We start from the raw sequence: 22,087 nt of genomic DNA on the forward strand, positions 1-22,087 counted from the left end.
AGCTGCATATCAAGTCACTCCAAAGCTTTAGTGGCTTAAAACAACCATTTTTATCATCCCTCAGTTTCTGTGGGCCAAGAATCTGGATGTGGCTTAGCTCTTTCGCTCAGGGTCCCTCAAGGCTGCAGTCAAGGTGCTGGCCAGGGTTACTGCGATCTCAGGGTTCAGCAAGGACAGGATCCACTCCTAGCTCATTCAGCAGTTGTTGGCAAGATTCAGGTCACAGCAGAATGTTGGCCTGAGGGCCTCACCGCCTTGCCACATGGGGCTTTCCACAGGGAATCTGGTAATTCCAACAGGCTGAGAGGAACCAGAGAGAATGTAGCAAGACAGAAGTCACAGTCTTTTGTAACCTACATTACCGTCTTTTGTAATCCAGAAATGACATTCCATTACCTCTGCTGTAGTCATTAGAAGCAGGTCTAGGCCCACTCAAGGACAGGGATCCCACAAGTGTGTGAATGTCAGTCAGGAGGGGAGTCTTTGGGACCATCTGAGAAGCCTGCCTACAACAGTGCTCACCTGCTCATACTTCCTTCATCTCTTCTAATTTGGAGTGGTTTCTTAGTCATTTTCTTTGGCTTTTGGGTCACTGACATTTTAAATATTACAGGCCAGCTGTTTTTTTTTGTTTTGCTTTGTTTTTGAGGGAGACAGTGTGTGCGTGAGCAGGGAGGGGGCAGAGGGAGAGAGAGAGAGAGAGAGAGAAAGAGAATTCCAAGCAGTTTCCCTGCTCAGCCCCAATTCAGGGCTCAATCCCATGACCCTGGGATCATTTCCTGAACCTAAATCAAGAGTTGAACACTCAAACACCTGAGCCACTCAGGCGCCCCCCAGGTCAGCTGTTTTATAAATGTCCCTCAGTTTGGGTTTGTCTGATGTTTCCTTGTGATTAGATTCCAGTGATGCATTTTTTTGGCAGGAATGCTTCATACTCAACATTGTAACCTTCCCAATGTATTACATCAGGAGGTACAAGATGTTGGTGTGTGCCTTTATTAGTAATTTTTTTTAATGTTTACCTATTTTTTTTAAATTTTTTAATGTTTATTTTTGAGAGAGACACAGAGACAGAGTGTGAGCAGGGGAGGGGCAGAGAGAGAGGAATCTGAAGCAGGCTCCGGGCTCTAAGCGGTCAGCATGGAGTCCAACGCGGGGCTCAAACCCACGAACCGGGAGATCATGACCTGAGTGGAAGTCGGACACTTAACTGGACTGAGCCACCCAAGCGCCCAGGCTCCACACTCTAACCACTCTGCAATTCTGCCTCTGGCCTGGAAAGTTCTTTTTTCAACAGGGTACAATTTTTCAATTTTTCAAACAGGGTAATAAAAAACAAAACAAAACAAACAAACAAAAAACAAGACCAAATCTCTTGGCGGAGCAATTGTGAGAAGAAGTTAAGCCTGGAAAGTATTCTACGATGCAAGTTCCTAATGTCCCGTCAGACGTTTACCCTCTCCCTCTCATTTGCAATCAAGACAGCCTCAAACGAAGGCCTAATTATTAGCTGTCATGCCAGCCCAGAGAAACTCGTTTCTTTCAATTGCTGGTCGCTTTACCTAGAAAGCTCTGTCCCATCTCTGACTTCTCTTCTGCCTGCAGAATTCTGGCTCATCTCGGAAGCCCAGGCCTGGGGTCTTCAGCTCTGAGAATAAGGCTGTAGCACTGAATGATTCCCAGGGCTGACAGTCACATCACATTCTACCTGCCCCGGAGCTGTGCAAGCCTGTGATCTTGTTCTGGAGACATCCACTCCCTTACCCCCAGCCCCAGCCTCCCCTCACATAGCACATTGTATCATTAGTATTTATTTAGACTTAGATCTGTCTCCTCTGGACAGAAGGTGGGACCACGACTTATCTACCTCTGTGGGTCCCAGTATCTAGAATGTGCTCAATAAGTATGGGGTGAACACAGGAATTTCCCAGTGGCCACCTGTGCTACTCCTCCCCACGTCAGTAGCACAATCCGTTCTCTATAATCTGGCGATGACACAGTCCTAGGTTTCAGCCTTTGTATTCTCTGACGTGCTTACAAAGTCCTGGCACTAAAATCCCAGACTCCATGTGTCTGACAGGAAGGCCTGCCTCATAAGGCCAGCAGGTGCAGTTAAACATAGCTTCTTGACAGATCTGTGAGGCTCAAAGGAGGCCCTCCCTTCAGAGAAGAGATGATGGAGTCTGAAGAACCCCCCCCCCCCCCACCTCCCAGAAACTGATGGGAGAACATGCAGACCAATTCCAGAGCACAGGTCCTCGCCCTGTGGATGTTGAGGCTAGGGAGATAGGGAGAGGGACTCAGGATGCTTACCCAGGAGGTGATTTAGGGTCTGAGCTCTCACCAAATTTCCAGTCCCCTGGAGGTCACAGAACTGTTAACAATAGAACTGAAGCACCCAGTCGGGTTTTTCTGCCGAAAGAGACACCAAGGTCTCACTTCACCGTCTGGAGCACTTTGCCCAGGTCCCTCCAGCCCACCGTCCTGGTGGAAGCTTGGGCTGGGCTGGACCTAGATAATAAACAGGGCCCTCTGACTTCCGCCACCTGTGAGGATTTCAGCCCAGGTTAGGCCGGGGCCATGCTCCATTCTGTTCAGGTTTCTTTTTTACACGTGGTGAAAATGACCAGGGCGGCAAAAGTGTGTAGATGTTCAAGTTGTTGCTTTTTTAAAAATTTTCCTATTTCTTCTTTTCGGGAAATAACCTATTGTGTCTAAGCCCTGGACTATCCCATTAAATGTCAGGGCCACTGTCTTAAAGAGGCCTGAATTAGCTCATGGCGCTAAGCGTTGAGAAGCCTCAGGAGAAAAACCTAGCAAGCCCAGCTCAAAGCCCGGGAGGCCGGGGCACCACAGGATTCAGGCAGCTGACAAGGAGTCTCGGCTTGTGTTCCAATGCCTAGCACTTCACCACGCTCCAGGTTAAGTTGGCCTTGTACCCGTGAGCCGGCGCTGCCCGGCCGGGCACTGCCCCGCGCGTGGGAGGCAACACGCTGCCCGCCCGACGTCCAGCAGCACCCACCCCACCCTCCGCGGGAGGCGCCGATCGCCACCCCCAGGAGGGTCGGAAGATTACGCGAAGCCGCTCTGGCTGGTCCTCGTGGACCCTACTTCCCCCTTGCTTCGCGGGTCTCGTACTAGGGGAGCCCCGGACTGGAGGCGCGAGAAAGCGGTAGGGCGGGAGGGTGACCTGTGACCGCCCAGAGAGGGTGTGCTTTGGTCTTTGGAAGCCCTGGGGACCGTCACTTGGATCCACCACCCCAACCCCCGGCCTAGAACCAGCGCAGCCAGGGGGATGTCTCCGGCGAGGGATAGGATGGGAGGCCGGTAAGGGCTTGGGAGGCTCTGGCAGGGTGAAGCCGCGAAGATCCGCACGCCGCCTCTCCCCCCACCTACCCACCCCGGGGCGGCCGGGAGCTCCTCCCAGTCTCTCTGCGAGGAGGTGGGGGATCCGAGAGGCCCCCAGCGAGTCCCCGGGGAGGGCGGGCCGAGGTGCAGTGCCCGGAACAAAGGCCCACAGAGGGGTCCCGGAGAGCGCGGCTCCCCGGGGGCGGGGGCGGGCCCCCTCCCTCCCCCCTCAGCTCCTCCCTCTCCTCCCCTCCTTCCAGCCAGAGGCCGGGCCGGCGCGCTGCCCAAGCTGCGCCAACTTCGCCAACGGTTCCCAAGTTGCTGGGCGCGCAGGGCTGGGAGCTGGGTGGGGTGAGGAAGGAGAGGAGGAGGAGGAGGAGGAGGAGGGCTCCCCGGGCGCCTTGGACGCGGTTCAGGAATCCGCCGCCGCCGCGGGCCGCTCGCGGGCTCGGGCCCGAGCGGGGAGGGCGCCAGGCAGGACCGCTCGCTCGCTCGCTGCGCAGGACGGCGCCCGCCTGGCGCCGCTTCCCGCTCGGCGTGCGAACCGGCGGGGCCGCGCCTCCCTCCCTCCCCGCCGCTGCCGCCGCCGCCGCCTCCGGGGGGGGCACAGAGCCCGGGCCGCGAGGGATCGGAGCCGCTGAGCTGCTTCTGCCGGGCTCTACGCAGAGGAGGGCAAAGTTGCGAGCGGATGCTGCAAGCGCCGGACCCCAGCCGCGGACAGTCGGATCCGCCCCCGCCGGAGGAGGCTCGGCGGCCGGGGTAAGTAGGGCGCCGGCGTCCCGGAACCGCCTCCGAGGCCCGGGCAAGGCCGCCCAGCCATGCGCCCCCCAACCTTCCCCGTCCGGGCGGCCCGCCAAACTTTGGAGGAAGAGGGGGCGAAACGGAGCGTGGGAGAGGGAGTTCCCGGCCCAGGGAAAACTCCACGCAGGCACCCGCAGTCCCTAGACCCAGCCCGCACCCAGATTCACAGCTGCCAGGTACTCGCAGCTCATCATCATGCAAGCCACAGACACATCGCGCACTCGCTCTGAGCACACGCCACACGGACTCCGCACCCCGCGCAGGCCGAAATGTACAATTCCGGAGGCGCCAGGGTTTGGATGTTTAGACCAAGCATGCCCTCTTCCCGCCTGCCCTCAAGTAAATCCACGGTCTTTGTCTGCAGCCCCCCCAGTGAGGAGCCCCCACAGCGTGATGGGCCGGGGAAGAGCTGTCTTGTCTTTACAAGTCGTGGCCGGCACCCCGAGGCTAGAAGTGGGGAGGGGGAAACCAGACACTGCAGTTGGATCTCGGGGTTCGCCAGAAGCGAGTCTGGTGTGGAAAGTCCGTGTCTTGGTGATGTGTCTGGGTGTGCGCAGCCCTTCCGGAGGCGAGGCCGGGAGAGAGGAGGGAGTGATTCATAAAACTCAGACCCGGCATGCTGGGCTCTGAGCAGAGTGGAAAAAGCAGCAGGCCGATGCTGCCCTGCGCGGGACAGCTGGGTGGTGGCAGTGACAGGGCTTGCGAGGAAAGCACACAGACCCTCCCCCCACCCCGGGCGGATGTGCTTCCTCAGAGGGACTTCCAGGAGGATCAGCGAAGGCGATTCCAGCCCTGGATGGGTGTGTCAACCGGGGTGGGGGACGTTTAAGGCTCCAAAGGTCTTGAAGAAACCTGGGCAGTGCTGGAGCCCTTCTCATTTTCACTGCACCTGAAGCTGTGTTTATTTTCAGGTGCCCTAGTGTGCTGGGGACCTGGGATATTTCAAGGATTGTCCTGGACCAAGCACAGTGCTTGGCACACAGCTGGTACTCAGTGAGTAGTTGTTTCATGATTAATGGCACCAATATTAACGTTCGCTAAGGACTCACTGTGAGCCAAGCCTGGTGGCCTCACCTGGGTTGGATTTGGTGTTCCTGCAGAGGAGGAGGCCCTGAGTGGTGCCAGGGAGCCCTGCCTGAGCTGTCTGGAGAAGCGGCCCCAGCGGTGTCTTCCACTGTGCCCTGTGGGCTGGCCCTGCGGTCTTGAATCTCATCGTTGACCTATGCTCCCTTAAGAGGGGCAGCAGGAAAGCCTCCATGTCTATACCTGGCTAAGCAGGGGATGGTGTTGCACGCTTCTTCCTGGCTCCTGCTGGCCTGGCTGGAAATGGGTCTCATGAAAGGTCTAGGGGCTGTGTCCTCCGGCAGGGGCTTGGCTCTGGAGGCAGCAGGTGGAGGGGGGTAGTCGCAGTCCCTGTACCGAACGTTGGGCGGGTTTCTGTGTGCCCGCGGGCGTGCCTTTCCCAGAGGAGCTGAAACATCTCATGTTCCTGGAACTGGGATCGCAAGCAGTCTTGGGAGTGCTTCCCTACCGGCATGAGATTGAGAGGGTGCAAGGGTATGGGACAAGCTGGCCGAGGAATCACAAGGGGATGTGTCATTCCCCTGCCCCTTCGTGAATAGGTTCAGTCTGCATTTCGAGCTTCTCCATGGCCTAAATGCTGAAATTAGCAGAGCACGTGGGCAGCACCAGAACTACGTGGGTGGCCCCAGGTGAGAGAGGGAGTGACCTGGACCTGGCCACCTCCGGTTTCGGGTGGCGTGCCACAACCAGTTGTTCCCCGTATCACCTTCCCACCTTGTGTCTTCTGTGAATCAAGAGCCCTGCATACGTTATCTCATTAAGCCTTTCCATCCCTGTGAAGTTAGCATTTTGTGGCCATTTGGCAGATTAGGAAACCGAGGCTCAGAAAGTTAAGTAACTTTTTCGAAGTCGCACTGCTGATGAGGCACAAAGCTGCGATTTGAACCTGGACGGTCTAACTCTGGAACTCACGCTGTCTCCACCATGGGAGGCTGTCTCCAAGGTCCCTACTGGTTCTCCATGGCAACAAAGAAGCCACACTGGCTACTTACTAACGTGGTCCTGGGGCCTCTGACTGCAGTCCTTTTTCCACACTCTCTGCCCAGACTGGGCTACACCATGGGCCATGGGAAATTAAACTCTGGGTGGCTTCAGGCCTCTGGAGCCTTCCGTGTAGAGCTGGAGTTGGGAAATGATGAGAGATTTGGAAGTGAATTGAGGGAGATGTTGCAGTAATTCCAGTGAGAGATGATTTGCTGCTTCTCCGAGAAGACAAAGCTGTCACTTGTGACCATACAAGTCATAAGTTTGGGTTTGGGAGAAATTGCCAGGTAGACATCCTCAGATGGTATTTCGTTTTTGTTTTTTTTTTTTTCCTGCCCTCACCAGAGTGGAAATCTGTTACACGGGGAAATCAGCCCTCACCTGCCCCCGCCTGCCTGGTGAATATAGAGGGACATGTTGTGGCTGTCCTTCCCACACCTATCATGTGCCCCGGGGCAGTTTCTGGTCCCCAAGAGAGATGGGTGGGACAGAGCTGGGGTGGGGAGTGATAATGCATGGCTCACCTGGTCCCTAGCTTATGCTTTCCCACATGGGCCCCACAGAGGGACAGCGGTTATCAACCCCACTTTACAGATGAGGAAGTGAGGCTCAGAGAGGTGCAGTGGATGCCTAAGGTCACGAAGCTAGGAGCTGGCAAGCTATCTGCCTTCAGGCCCCCCTGCAGGCACTTAGGGGCCGCCATGGTCTCAGTCTGGTTTGTACTGTGTACCCCCCAAGGGCTGAGAGGGCTACCTCTCACTGCTCTGCCCACTCCCATCTCCGGCCAGCATGTCTATGGTACGGGAAAAACTGGCAACCTTAGAAAAAGGAGCAACTGGGGCGCCTGGGTGGCTCAGTCAGTTAAGCGTCCGACTTCAGCTCAGGTCACGATCTCACGGTCCGTGAGTTCGAGCCCCGCGTCGGGCTCTGGGCTGACGGCTCAGAGCCTGGAGCCTGCTTCCGATTCTGTGTCTCCCTCTCTCTCTGCCCCTCCCCCATTCATGCTCTGTCTCTCTCTGTCTCAAAAATAAATAAACATTAAAAAAAAAATTAAAAAAAAAAAAAAAGAAAAAGGAGCAACTACCCAGCTGGCCCCTCCCACCCTCCCCAGGAAGCCCACTGGGGTGAGCTCCGTGAGCCTTGACAGTGTTGAGCTGCAGGCATCGGCATCGTCTTCTGGCTCCATTGTGGAGTGGACATGCCGTCCAGGATAGAGGTTGGGAGACTGGGTGTGGGGAGAAACTGCCCCACCCGAGGGCCAGGGGCTGTTCGTCTGTGCACCCTGGCTCCATCCCAGTGTCTGAGACGTGGAGGCACTTAGGAACACTGTCAGGTGATGGGTGAAGCCCAGGGAGCGGCTGCGAGCGAGCACCTCTGCTGGGAAGTCATAAAGCAAGGGGAGCCAAGGGAATCTTAGCTGGAATCTTAGCCGTGAGGAAACCCAGAAGTCTCTGCATGTCATGAAGTCACGTAGGAGGAAAAGAAAACAGCTCTCCTTTTCACTCCTTAAACAGAAATAAGAAATAATGTCACCTTTTTTTCTCTGATGACTAACTAGATGATAGAATGCTGCTTGTCCTGCCCTGAGCACGTGGCTTCCTCAGCTGGGTGTGGGGTGGTCCCTGGCGGGCTGGACAGTCTGTTCTGTGCTTGGAGGTGGACACACTCAGTCTTTGGCTCCATTGCCCCAAATCTGGCTGCTTGCTCCCCCTGCCCTTATCCACCACCGTGGAGAGAGAGGTGGCAGGTAGGCCATGGGAGCACCCGGCCACCCGTAGCTTCATATCCACCCTCCATTCCTTGCCCTCTTGTCTCTCCCCTCCATGTTTCCCTCCCTTCCCTCCTCTCCCCTGCTCCACAAAGATGTCTGTGTGCTGAAGGACTGTGGGTTTCTCTAGGCCCTGGGAAATTTATCACTGGGGTTCTAGAGGACTCTGAAAAGGATTTGGAGGAAAGTGTGGAAAATAAATAAGCCAGGCCCTAGTTCAGCGTCTCCTAAATACCACAAGTAAACAGCCATCTCGGAGGCCAGCCTGGGAAGCACTGTTTGGGCCTCCCGTGGTTACACCTGGCTTACTGGCTGCTTTCACCAGCTCCCTCCTCCCTATCCCCTCCCTGTCCAGCCCCTCCTCCTTGACTTTGGGAGCCTCAAAAGTCAGGGAACACACCGGGCCACCGGGCTGTCCTTATGCTGCGGGAGGCTGGCACACTGGCCACCGGGACCAGGAGGAACATGTGGGAGAAAAGTCCGCCTAGGGTTCCAGCTCAATCCTGTGCCATCTGAGCAAGTCTCGGCCTTGGTCCCACTCAGCGAGGCAGAAGGTGGTCTCTCCGTTGGTGAGTTTTACTTTGATGGTGGAGAACGGTGGGGCTTTTTCCAGCTTTGTGGCACCTGATGAAGCTTTGTGTCTTAAATGTCAGTTTCGAGTGGTTGGACCAAAGCTAACTTCCCCCTCTTGTGTCCATCCAAGGTGGGGCTCCCTTGTGAAGAAACCTTCAAAACCCATACATTTAGCTTGAAGGGCTTTCTGGACTAACTAGAATGTCAAGGCTCTTTGCTTTTGGCTGGAGTCATATCAGATTAGGCCATATCAGCTTAGGGTGCTGGTGGTCTAAAAGGTTTCAAGAAGTCCCAGCACTGTTGTAAGTTACTATGCCTATAGGGTAGGAAGCAAATTCATGATCGCTTCAGAACTTCAGTGCATTTAATTGACCACTCTAAAACCCAGTGAGGAGAGCCAGCTGGGGCTCTCTGTGGGGGCAGTTGCTGGCTGGGACCTAGAGAGTGGCTGAGGGGCCTTTCCATTGGATGTGAGCTGGGTCAGCAAACGCAAACCTCCGGAATCTGGGGAGCAGGCACTGCCGGAAGGCTCTGGGTCCTGCCTCTGGCCAGGGAGTCCCTTTGTCATGCTGCTGCCAGGCTACAACAGAGAGAGTACTTGGGTGTGAGCCCCATAACTTGCAGCCTTGGTGGGTTGGTGGGAGAGAGAATGCATACCCATGTACTCACAGACCATCACACGTATCATCATGGGCATTTCAACACACACACACACACACACACACATTCAGATATTCCCCCCCGCCCCCCCCCCCCCGCCAAACACAAATATTTCAGTAAACAGCTAGACATAGTATATACCAAAACATTTGTAGGCATAAGTGCGTGCATACACAAATACACAAACACAGGGACACACTCATTCCAAAAGGCAAATTATGTAATGGTTAAGAGCACATAACCTAAACCCGGAGTGCCTACAGTACTGCTTAGTGACTGTGTGACCTTGGGCAAGTTGCTTAACCTCTCTGGGCCTTAGTTTCTTAATCGGTAAGAGATTAGTTCACTGACAGCTCTAGGTCCTAGGTGATAGGGCTCTCAGTGAATTAATATCTGTGAGGAGTTTAGAAACATGCCTGTACGTTGAACTAGGTCTGTGTCATAAGTATTATTCACCACATACTCTCTGCCCCAGATATTCAGTCCTGCATTCACAAGACTTCCCAGAGAGGTGCTCAGAAGCTTGTTAGTGAATGGAATCAATCACTTTGCACATTCTGAGCCCTGATTTCTCAGAATGTGTGGCATTTGCTATACTAGACACAAATTAGAATTTATTAGGAAAATAATTGCATCTTCCCTCAGAAAGCTCATTATTTTAACACAGTGTTGGTCCTAACTCCCCCAGAGAAGGCCAAGATTCCTTTAGCAGCAGAGGTTTTCAGACTAGGTGCCACGGAGCCCCAGAGTTCAGTGGGAACCCCTCCGAGGGAGGGGGCTCCAGGCCTCTCCCCGCCGTGTCTGTGGTATGCATTGGGCTTCTGAGGGAAGTTCTGGTTCAGAAGTCTCCACAGCTCAGCCATTTGAAAGCCCCCCTCTACAGGCAGACCTGCTTCCCTTCTTGTGTGTGTGCATGCCTGTTCACACACGCCGAGCCGGTGCCGGTGTGAGCCCACACAGCCACCTGAGGTGGGGCCCCGGGCCTCCCTGATTTCTTCCCCTCTTCCCTCTTCTCCCTTGCCCTCCAGCTGCCTCACCATCTGCAGAATTCTGGGAAGTGCTAACAAGTCTGAGCCAAAGCAGCGCTATCTGAGGAAATATTTTGAAAACAAACTGGGCCACCCCCCCTGGCTGAGACTACACCAGTTTTCAGCAAGAAATTTCACAACTCGAATCACGCCTGGGGCACATGGGCCTGGCTCCCCTCCGGACAAGGCCTGGGGCCTGCAGGGTTAAGGACAGACGTACCTGAAGAGGCCCCAGATAGAAAGCTATAGCACCTGTGAGGAAAGGGAAGTCAGCCTCTCAGGAGGGATGAAGAACCGAAACACCCATGACCGTGAAGGTCAGGCGCCCTTTCTTATTTTTGCTCTGAGGAGCTGTTTTCCTCTGACGGTTCCAGATGTGACCTGCACATCTGGGTGCAGGTGCCCAGGGGTCAGGGGCACGGGAGGCATTAGTAATGGCAGCTAGCATGCACAGCACCGTGCTCTTAGAACCTTCTGGGCCTGCGACCATGTTCTCACAGGAAGCTCTTAAGGGAGGTTTCTTGTTATTGCCATATTACAGACAGGCAGACAGAACCAGAGGCAGAATGCGTTGCCCACATCCCCTAGCTCGAAAGTGCACAGTGGGGTCTGAGCCCTGTGGCCTGGCTCCCGTAACCAGTACCCGGAACCCTGCCACAACCCTGCCGTGTGTGAACCTGCGCGCTGCCGTGGCTGCGGCCCGAGGAGGGACAGAGAGAGTGCACGCAAGAGCAGGCATTTCGTAACTGGCCAGGGCGTGCCGCTGCTCTCTGGCCAGGAAGCTCTGGGGAGGCTGGCTTCAGGGGCAGCTCCGTGAAGGCACTGCCGGTGGGAGTTCGAGCCCTCGGCCTTCCCCAGGCTGACCCGGACAGGGCATTTGTGATGGTCCGTCAGCCTCTTTTGCGAGGCCGGCCATGTGCTTCCCCTTGGCAATGATCTGGCTTCAGGAACTGGCATAGATGGCAGGAGAAGGGATTTAAACAAGTAAGGAGGAACTGGCAGATCGGGGCGGTCCAACAAGATAGGAGGAGCCCCACCCTGGGGTAGGTGCCGAGCTGCTTGGGATGCCAGCGGCTTCCATGGGCCCTGAGATCTTCCTGGTGGATAGCATGCCCCAGTTTCCCCTTCCCCAGCCCTCACCTTATCTTCACTCGTCCACTTTCCAAATTATCCTCTTTCCCCAGACAGTGCATCCAGCTCTGCCTCTCCAGCTGCCAAGAACATTCTCCTTCCTTCTTTTCTGGTGGCCAGCTCCCATTCAGCCCCAGGCCTCAGCTTAGGTGTCACCTCTGGAAGCCTAGGTCAGCTGCCGGCATGTCTCCCCCTTGTCACACTTTACCCCACTGTGTGGCCATTGCTGGTTTCATGGTCTGTGGTCTCCTATGGGTAGTGAGCCCTGTGAGGCAGGACAGCGTCTGTCTCGTCCCCCTTGGTGTCCCCAGTGCTTCCACAGCTCCAGTGAGTCCCCACCTGACTGTGGAACCGTGAGTGGTGGATAGGACACAAAGCCACACCGTGCAGGAGAGGACAGTGCTCAGCCTCCCGGATGGGATGCACTTGTTAGGGAGTGGTCTGAGTCTGCCCCCTCCAACTCACCATGACTCCCACCATGACTCAGCCCCAGCCCCATCAGCAAGTGCTTCTCAGTCCTGTCCCCTTGTGGACGGATGTCCGTTCAGCCCCTCCAGCCCCTCCGGGGCTCAGTCCCACCCCCAGGTAATGCAGATCTCCTGTGGCTGAGTCCTTTCCCCTGAGCCCAGAGAAGGAAGCCCAGCTGCCTGGGGGTGGGGGTGGGGGTTCCGGCTGAAGCCCTCAAGTTACTCTTGCAGAAGTAGTGGAGCCCTGAGTGCTAAGCTCTCCTCTAGGCCACCCAGGGAGACACATTAGGTGCTTCAGCCCTGGCATCGCCTGTCCAGATACTACATGCCTGCTCATGCCTGACACTGCGCAGGGTAGCCTGGGGGTAGCAGAAAGTGCCCTCGGGCCAGACGGGGAGAGGAGACTTGGGCACAGATAACCACCCTGGAGTCCAACTGTGATGAGCCCACAAAGGTGGACATGAGGGAGGACTTGGGGAGGGCTTCATGGATGAGGTGGGCATTCAGGCGCAAGGAGGGAACTTGGGCAAAGGCAGGGATGGGAGAGTTCAGATCGAATGCAGAGAGTGGCAAGGAGTCCATTTGGACTGAACTGTAATTTGAAGGATGCACGAAGAGAGATGAGGCAGGACCGAGTTGTGGTTGCAGGTGCAGCCTGTAGAGCCAGGCTGCTTGCACGGGAAGGGAACCCTGCTCCCCACATGCTGTGTGACCATGCCAAGTTGCTTAACCTCTCTGTGCCTCAGTTTTCTCATTTGTAAAATGGACATGCTAATAATACCCACCATATGGGGGTGATGGGAGAATAAAATGTGTCCCTGTGCAAGTGTTTACAGCAGTGCCTCACACAACGGTAAGCATCAAGAAGAAGGAGCTATTATTTTTTTAATAAATGCAGCTAGAAAAGTAAATTGAGGTCAGATCATAGAGGCCCTTGAATGTCATACTTTACATTTGCTAAGCACCTGCTGTGTGCCAAGTATTTTACAGACCATCTCACTAAGCCCCATACAACCCAGCAAGGTTGATAGCAATGTTTCCATTTTATAGATGAGGAAACAGGTTCAGAGAGGCAGGTTAACCTACCCAAGATCACTTGGCCAGGAGGAGTCAGGGGCAGTAATGAAATCCAGGTCTTTCTGGCAGGTAGGTCTTCCCTCAATGTGGAGATTGGAGAGACATGACAGGGAGCATGGGGGTCACAGTTAGGAGCAGAGCACCAATGCTATAGCCGTGGGGTCCCGGGGGCAGGGAGGACAGGAGGTGCCAGGGGAAGGAGAGACACCATGCAAGCCTGAAGGGCAAGGAGACAGGGAGGGTGAGAGGCCCAGTACACAGCTCCCATTCACAGCCCAGGGGTACCACTGGGTCATCCTGGGAAAGCATGACATCACTGAGTCTCACAGTCTGCTGCCTACCTGCCAGCCTGCCCTCTGGGGTTCTCTGGTGTCCTTGTGCCCAAAGTCCTGCAAGGGACCTTTGGGTAGCAGAGCCAGGTCAGCCTTCTGGCTTCCTGTCCTGAGTTCTCCTCTCCAGCTGCTGTCTCCCACCTTCCCCGCGTTCTCCTCCCTGCCTGGGGTCTCCCGTACCCCCACTCATAAGCTCAGCTTTGGCAGGAGCTTCTGGAAGTGGTGATGGACATGAAGAGCTTCCAAAAGTACATCCTTGCCAGGCCTCGGATTGTAATTCTGGGAATCCCAGTGTTGGAATCACTTTTAAAAAGTAAAGTCTGGTTGAGCTGTGTGCCCAGCACTCTGACAGGTCCCAAAGGCCTCTGCCTTCCTTGTAGGTACAGTTGAGTATCTGAGAGCTCTGTGTGTACTAAGCATCCTCAGGCTGAGTGATGTATTTGCATCTGTCTGATTGCATGAGGTAGCCCCATTTTACAGATGCCAACACTGAGGCCCAGAGAGGTTAGGTGACTTGTCCAAGGCCACACAGCCAAGATTCAAACCCTCAGCTGTCCAACTAAAGCTGTGCCTATGCTCTTAGCCACTCCACCATCCAGCTGCACGACAAAGCCATCAGAGAATCATAGGAGATAGGGCGTATGAACCTATGTCTGCCGAATAGTGTGGTGCAGACAGGAAGTGCCAGGAAGAGTTTTCATCCTTCAGTGTGGATCACTCCCCAGAGTTTCTTGGAGATTGTGGATCCATTTAGGAGGCGGCAGGGAGCACCCAGCTTCTTGGCCATGCAAACCCTGCTGACATGGCCATTTAGGGTGAGACTCACCTCTCTGGAAGGAGCACGGGGGTTCAGAGGATGCCTGTTCTGTTTTTGGTGGGCCAGACCTGGAAAAGGAGAGTGAGTCAAGAGAGGGGCCGAGTGCCAGCTTCCTCGGCCCGGTCTGCAGGCGCAGGATGCCAGGCTGACGCAGCTGCTGCTGGGACTCCCAGCCCCGTCCCACCCCAGCCGCTGAGCTGGGAGGAGGGGCCCATGGCCAGCCCTGTGCTGAACGGTGTCCTCCCCCTCCACAACCTCACAAGGGAGGCATGGTCACCCCCATCTTCCAGGCGAGGACACTGAGGCTTAGAGAGGTTTTCTGGCTCACCTGAATTCCCTGGGCTGGAAAGGGGAGAAACGGACACTCTTAAGTCTTCTTTTCTGCGGAGACAGAGGAGGGAGGAGTTCAGCTGCCCTCTGACACCGAGAGTACAGGCCAGCTCTGTTCTCAGAATTGCATTTCTGCTTCATTCTGCAGTCACTGCGTCCCTGTGTTGCGGAGAGAATGACCCTCTGGGTGAGAGAGAAAAGCTCGGATTTCCCTTGGGCTATGAGTTACCATTTTTTCAGGAGTACTTTTGAAGCCACAGGGGCCTCCTCAGGCCTCCAGCGCTGGCTTCTTCTACACCAGATAGCCAGCCCCGCCCGAGTCCTGCCCTGGAAACTAAGGGCCTCCACCAGACACCTGGCTTAGGTGATTACCCAGCATGTGACTCAACCGACCGGTGCTGATTACCCAGCATGTGACTCAACTGACCCATGCTGGATTCTCAGGGGTCCCTATCCCCTTTTTAATGCCCAAGTCCCAGGTTAGCACAAGTCCAATGGCCCTCCCCACAACTATGTGGGGATCCCCCAGGATTCCACAGCCTGCAGGGTGGGTCCTCCTGACACTGTCCCCCCCTCCCCCAGCCCCCAGGACCCCTCGGGCTTCAGGGGTGGCCACGCCCCCCTCACACCTAGAAGGGAGGGGACCCAAACCAGTGACTCCCCACCCCCCCAACATAGTAACAATTTCCGGAGAGTTGTTGCTTTTCTTGCGGGGAACATAGACTGTTAAGTTTGACTGTAGGGACAATTCTGTTTCCCGTTGCCTCCAAATTTTCCTTTCGGGCTTTGCCTCTGCTTAAATTTTCATACAGAGGCCTGTTAAAATGACTTCTAAAATGGGAGTCTTCACCCTCAAAAGATCTCTGCCTCTACCTCTACAGGTAGAAGACTGGTACCTGCTTTTAATTTTTTTTTTTTTAGTTTAAGTTTTATGAATTCAGTAATACATGCCCATGGTCCGAAATTGGAAAGGTATAAAAGGGTATATGGTGAAATGTCTTTCAAACTGAGGCACTACCCAGAGAATAGCTGCCCCCAGACAGTGTGATCACCGTCCTGGGTCACTGCTAGGCCAGTGAGTGCTCCCTCCCAAGCTGTGCTGGCTGCCGCATCCCAGCCTCCCGCCACCCCTCCTCCCCCAGCAGTCACCTTCGACTCTTCCACCCACGAGACACAAAGGCTCCCACGTCCTTCATCCCCTCCAGCCCCAGCATGGCCCCTCAGCTTCCAGGGGAGCATTCTTCTGTGCTCCCAGCTGCCGCCTCTCCATTTTCCCCTCTTGCCTGGCTGGGCTGGGGTCTGCAGCTGTGGCCTGTGGGGTCAGGGCCTGACCATGGTGATCGGACCGGACATGCTGCCTCTTGGCCAGACTGCATGTTCAGAGTCCTCTGGGCGTGGGGGCTCACATAAACAGGTCGACCCTTCTCCACTGCCATTTGGAGTGTGACTGAGTGTGACCTAGGCCTCCCTTGCTCCCCTCCCCTCCTCTCTCCCCCTTCCTTCCCTTCATCCCTCCTCCTTTCCTTACATGTTTATGTGGTGCTGTATAGCGAACGTTAACTTTAATATATATGAATGGAGCAAGGCAGAGAAATAAATAGTGCCAGGAGAGCAACGTGCTAGAGAATTGCTGTAAGCCGACCCCGCCTTTCACTTTGTGGCCATCCGTCTCTAGCTGGGTGACCTTGGGCAAGTTGCTTACCTTCTCTGAACCTTCCTTTCTCACCTGGATAATGAAGGCAAGGATGGCGGTAAGGATCCAGACTGTGCACAGGGCTGGCATGAGGACCAGGAGTAGCAGAAAGGCTTTCTAAGGAGGAGAAGGTGACATATGTGTGGGGGTGGGAGGGGGCAGTGCTTTTACTCTGGGGGACTGATGATGGCTGATGGCTGTGGGGGCTGGATCAAGGAGGGCTCTGGGGACAGGTGGGGTTTGGCCTCAGCCTTAGGATAGACTTTGGCCAGACGCAATGAGGGAGGGGATGACCCCTGGGTTCTGCCTGCCCTCCCGCGGGAATGCCTTTTCTCTGTTTCCACCCAGTAATGGACCCTCAGCTTTGTTATTTTTTAAGTACTGACTTTATAGTTTTTATAATCGTGTGCAAAATAGATGCTTAGTGTGCAAAATTCAAGTAAAATGGACAAATGCAGAGAAGAAAGCAACAACTCCCCCCCCCCCCCCCTTCCGCCGCCAGTCCCACCACCCAGATGTAACCACTTCTCCGGGCACATGTACATGGAAGAGGGGGCGGTGGAGAGAAGGTTTTACAAACATGGGGAAATGCACAATTTAGTTTAAGTTTTAGGCCAGTGTTGTAAGGAGGCCGTGTTCCAAAGCAGTCCCTCTTATTGTTCAAGGCCTCCGTGAGGGCATTGTGTGGGGGAAGGGAACTCACACGCTGTGATCTTTAAAGCCTCCTAATTCAGACCCCTTACAAAAGGGGAGCCAGCTGAAATAGGTACATACCGGCTCCAGAAGAGTGCTTATTAACCTTCAGACTAAAACCTCAAAGATACGCAGAACTGAAACAAAACTCTTACGAAACCCGTGCGTATCTTTATGACACGTGCACTCTGATATTTTCGGTTCTATACAGTTCTATTTTATTTTTTACAAAAAAGTTTGCCGACCTACCAAAGTGATGGCAGGCTGGAGTTTTAAAAGTATTGCTCTAGAAGAGTGATTTTCAAACTTTACAGCAGACTCACCTGCAGAACTTGTTGGACACGCCCCCCCAGAGATTCTGATTGAAGAGGTCTGGGGAAGGGCCCGAGAATGTGCATTTCCACCAAGTTCCCAGCTGCTGCTGCCACTGGCCCCGGACCCCGCTTTGAGATCCGACCAGCCTAGATTGTTTTTTAAAGCAAGGTGCTTCCTGGCAGAGACTTGCAGAGGACTTGCTTTATTCAACAGATGAGAATTGCCGATGGCTAACACGAGAATTAGGTCTCTGGCATTTTTGAAGGTGCTGGTCAGGCACTATCTTTGGGATCTTAAATGCCACCCTCCTGAAATCCAGCTTACTCTATTAATGTCAAGTGCCGCATGCAGAAAAGGTCTGCTAAGCAAAGGGACATTTATGCCCTGCCCTGGTTGAATTACCTGCCTCTTAAATCCCAAACCCACAGAGCATAAAACCCTCCCAGCCCTTTTGAAAACACTGTTCTTCTATAGGGAATGAAAGGTGCCATTTACTATGCAGAATTCACCTTTCTGGTTTTTTAAAGGGAAGAAGGTAAGTCAAGCATGACCACCCCATGGGGAAAGCTGTTCCTCCCACTCTGGTTGGGGTCTGGTGGGTTTCACTGGCTGTCGCTGGATTCCCAACTTTCACCAGAACCTCGTCCTGACACTGTAACTGAGCGCGCATCAGCACTGGGGTTTCCCAGCCCTGCTGACTTCTGAGACTGGCCTAATGTTTTACGCTGCTTCTGCTCCTCCAACCAGGGAACTCTCAGCCCCCACTCCTAATCCTCCCCCTTCACAGCCTTGGGGCCCCCTCCCCAGTCTTGCAATCCTCTAGAAGCCAGCCCTCAGCTGGGAGCAGCCTCGTGAGGGAGGGAAGTGTTAAATGGGCACAGAGCCCCTCTGTTCCATTAACAATGGCCCGTTGATGACTGGATTCAGCCCAGGACGGCCCCCTTGACTGGACTTTGGGGAGGAGGAAGGACTCCAGGCCCCCCCCCCCCCCCCCCCCCAGGCAGCCATTTCTGGGTGTGAAGTTGATTCCAGTGCTGGCCTCTGCCCACAGAACCTCATTCTTCAGGCCCTGAGGCAGCAGTGAGAGACCCTCTCACCCTTCCTATCCCTTCCCAGGGCAGTCTGGGGCCCCAGGAGTGATTTAGTTCAGTGTGATTCAACAAACATCTATTGAACAGCTGCTGGGCAGGGAGGCTCAGTGCTAAGTAGCTGTGGGGAGTGAGACTAGCTGCTGACACGGGTTCAATGCTTATTATGGTCAACCCCAACCCTGGCTGCCGAGCAGAGTCACCAAGGAGCTTATAAACATTTCAGTGTGCAGCTCACTCCACCCCGGATTTTCAGGAGTGAATCTTAGGCCCTGTGTTTTATAAAAGCTCTCAGAGTGATTCTCATTCCCAGTGGAGCCTACTATTGGTTAGACACTGTGCTAAGCATTGAACTTGTAGTATCCATTTTATGAGGTAGGTGCTTGTGGGAGGCTGAATAATGGCTCCCCAAAGATGTCTACACATGAACCCCACTCTGGATGTGTTACTTCCCCATGGTAAAGGGACTTTGCAGTGTGACGAAGTTAAGGATTTTGTGATAGGGAGATTATCTGGGAGATACCCTGGATTATCCAGTGGGCCCAATGTAAGCATAAGGGTCCTGATAAAAGGGAGATTTGAGGGCCACCTGGGTAGTTCAGTTGGTTAAGTGTCCGAATTGAGCTCAGGTCATGATTTCGCAGTTTATGGGCTTGAGCCCCACGTCGGCTTATGCTGCCAGCTCAGAGCCTGATGCCTGCTTTGGATTCTGTGTCTCCCCTCTCTCTCTGCCCCTCCCCAACTCTTGCTCTGTCTGTCTGTTTCTCTCTCAAAAATAAATGAACATTAAAATTTTTTTTTAAAAAAAAGGGAGATTTGACTATAGAAGAGGAAGTCAGAGTGATGCCTCAAGAAAAAAAGACTCAACCAGTCATTGCTGGCTTTGAAGATGGATGAGGGGGCCATGGGCCATGGAAAGCAGGAAGCCTCTAGAAGCTAAGCTGGAAAAGGCAAGGAAGCAGATTCTCCCCTCAGGCCTCTGGAAGGAATGAAAGCCTGTTGACACCTTGATTTTAGTCCAAACTGACCTTGGAATTCTGACATTCAGAACTCTTTTTTTTTTTTTTTTTAACATTTATTTATTTTTGAAAGAGAGCACGCATTCGTGAGCAGGGGGAGGGGCAGAGAGAGGAGGAGACAGAATCTGAAGCAGGCTCCGTGCTCTCAGTGCAAAGCCAGACAATGGGGCTCGAACCCATGAACTGTGAGATCATGACCTGAGCTGAAGTCAGATGCTCAACCGACTGAGCCACCCAGGCACCCCTGACATTCAGAACTCTTAAGGTAATACGTAGGTGTTGTTTGAAGCCACCGAGTTGATGGTCGGGTGTTACAACAGCTATAGGAAATGAATACAGGGCTATTACTACCTGTTTTACAGGTGAGACACAGGGAGGTGAGACAGTCACCTGGGGTCACACAGCTGGTGGGTGACAGAGCTGGAACAAGAAGAGCTCAGGTGTGTCGGACCCCTCACTCAGTGTGCTCTCCACCTCACTGCACTGCCCCTCTTTGCAGCCAGACAGACATGGGTCTGAATCCAAGCTGCGACCCATTCTTTCTGGTGTCCTTTGCTAATGGTGGGGTCCATTTGGCCAGGGAGAATATATGCAGGGGTGGGCGGGCAGGTGGAGGAAAGCTAGGGTGGGCCAGGTTGTCCCCCAGTGGAATGCCCTGTTTGAACTTCGTTCGATTCTGGAGGAATGGTGCCCACGGGCACTGTCCCCGGTCTCCTCTGCTGAGGAGATGATGCCATCTTTCAAGGTCACGCAGTCTCTAGGATCTGGCCCTACTACAGCAGACCAGCCCCTGTTCAGAACCACAGGGTTGGGCAGGAGCAGCTTCCACTCAATGTCACCCGCAGCCAGCACCAGCTGCTTATCTGGGACAGCCAGCAGGCTCCTATTTCCTGGGAGGCCGGCAGTGGCCTTGTGCCTTCAAAGGATGTTTCTTCCAAGACTCTAAGAACCCTGTATTTGAGGTCACGTGTGTCTCTTTGAGGAGTATGAGACAAACAGAGGGTCTAGAGGGTTGTCTAGAGTCACACAGCAAGTAGGTGACAGGTCCTAGTAGACCAGTCCCAGCTAGAACTCTCAGCTGCCCGCTGCTATATGCCTCCCACCTTTTGGCTAAACCGGTTTGTTCAGTGATTCAGCATAGTGGTTGCATTCATGAACTGTGGAGCCAGACTGCCTGGGTTCAAAACCCCAGCTCTCCCTTGTGCCTGAGGGCAGGTTGTTTGGCCTCTCCTGGCCTAGGTGGGGATGGTGATCAGTACCTAGAAAGGTACGGCCCTACCTTCCTGTAGGGTTGTCCTGAGGACTAAACACATATGTGTGAGGTGCCTTGTTTCTGGTCAGGGTTAACTTGTTAGTATTCAGCTCCCCTGGGGCGCAGGCTGTCTCTTCCCCACTCTGTTCCCAGTGCCTCGGCCCCTGCTTGGCCCAGAGCAAGTACTCTGCAAATGAATTAACTTGTCCAATGTGAGCCTTTATCATCCAGAGAGGTTCCCTAGGTGCTCTCCCCAGACTTTTAACTTGTTACAAGTTCTACCTTAGTTCTTCAAACGCTTCTCCTGCTTCTTCTTGCCTGGGAGCTTCAGAATGGCCCTAAAGCAGCCAGGGGCGTGCCCAGTTCTCACAAACCGTGAGTGCCCATGTTACACAGTTGGGAAGGCCCTGCCGGGGGTCTCTCCCGGGGGTCTCTCCCGGGGGTCCGGGCCCTGTGGCAGCACTCTTTGCACACCGAGTCTTGTGTGGCCTCTCCTGGACCCTGTGCCTGTTCCCAGCGTCTCTTCCACTGGGAAGCCAGGCCTTCCAGCTGATGGGGGCGGCGGGGGTGGTCACAGACCATGTCAGTCCCTCCAGTCCTGCCTCCCTCTTTTGCTTTCTCCTTCTGTAAGGATGGGGCTTCCTCATCAGGTTCTACTTCCTCACTCAGCCTGCCCCGCAGCAAAAAGCCCCCAAGGTTTATCCTTGCACATGAATAGATCCCAGGGGGGTCACCAGTTCATGGTTCTACAAAAAGCCAGACTCAGAGTTCCAGTTTGGATTCAACCGGTTCACTCTCCTGCCCCCAGGAAGACCGTTTCTGCTCAGGCTTCTTACCCACCTCTAGCAGCATTTTCAAAGACCTCTTTCAACCCTGCCTCTGTGGTGAGAGCCAGTTTCCTTTCTTTTGCTGTTCGATTAAACTTTTTAAATTGTCTAAGTTTTAAAGTCTAGTTAGTTGACACACAGTGTTATATTCGTTTCAGGTGTACGATACAGTGATACTATAATTCCGTATATCACCCGGTGCTCATCGTGACAAGTCTACTCCTTAGTCCCCAATTTTTAAATTTTTTGAGGTTTGAGACAATTATAGGTATACATGCAATTTTAGGAAGTAAAACAGAAAGATCCCATGAACCATTACCCAGTTCCCCTTATGGTAACATCGTACAAAAGTCTTACACAAGATCACGACACAGACTTACTCTGGCCCAAGCAGGGGCCGACAGTGACGCTGACAGTCGAGACAGAGCCCCGCAAGGATCCCTCATGTTGCCTTTTATAGCCCTAACCACGTCCCTCCCGCCCCCACCCCTAATTTAGCTCCTGACAATACTAATCTGTTCTTCCGTCTTTACAGTTTTGTCATTTCTAGAATTTTATATAAATGGAATCATGCAGTACGTAACCTTTTGAGACTGGCTTTTTTTCGCTCAGTACCCCTGGAATGCATCCAAGTTGCGTGTAGTAATAATTCATGCCTTTTTTTTTTTTAAGTTTATTTATTTTGAGGGGAAATGGGAGGGGCAGAGGGAGCGGGAAAGAGAGACTCCCAAGCAGGTTCCACACTCAGCACGGAGCCCAACTTGGGGCTCGAAGTCATGACTGTGAAATCATGACCTGAGC

General features: G+C 54.0%; 1 protein-coding gene and 1 long non-coding RNA gene across 5 annotated transcripts in view; one reads left to right on the top strand and one right to left on the bottom strand.

The window, feature by feature from the left end:
* The first annotated feature begins 3,351 nt into the window (after positions 1-3,351).
* Positions 3,352-22,087, top strand: part of CHST3 (carbohydrate sulfotransferase 3) — a 37,076-nt gene continuing 18,340 nt past the window's right edge. For 3 of the 4 annotated variants that reach the window (XR_009252304.1, XR_009252305.1, XM_058696631.1), the window contains exon 1: positions 3,352-4,107. The gene's annotated coding sequence lies outside the window, so the exon portion shown is untranslated. Of the gene's footprint in view, positions 4,108-7,704; positions 8,554-22,087 lie in introns of those variants that run through there. The other variant, XM_058696632.1, reaches the window with a different exon arrangement.
* Positions 7,623-14,714, bottom strand: LOC131492817 (uncharacterized). The gene is made up of 3 exons (XR_009252306.1): positions 14,398-14,714; positions 14,079-14,137; positions 7,623-7,721 (listed from the first exon to the last, which is right to left on the bottom strand). It is a non-coding gene; the product is annotated as an uncharacterized LOC131492817 (long non-coding RNA).

The sequence above is a fragment of the Neofelis nebulosa genome, chromosome 13, assembly GCF_028018385.1.
Source record: "Neofelis nebulosa isolate mNeoNeb1 chromosome 13, mNeoNeb1.pri, whole genome shotgun sequence".
NCBI classification, from domain to species: Eukaryota; Metazoa; Chordata; class Mammalia; order Carnivora; family Felidae; genus Neofelis; species Neofelis nebulosa.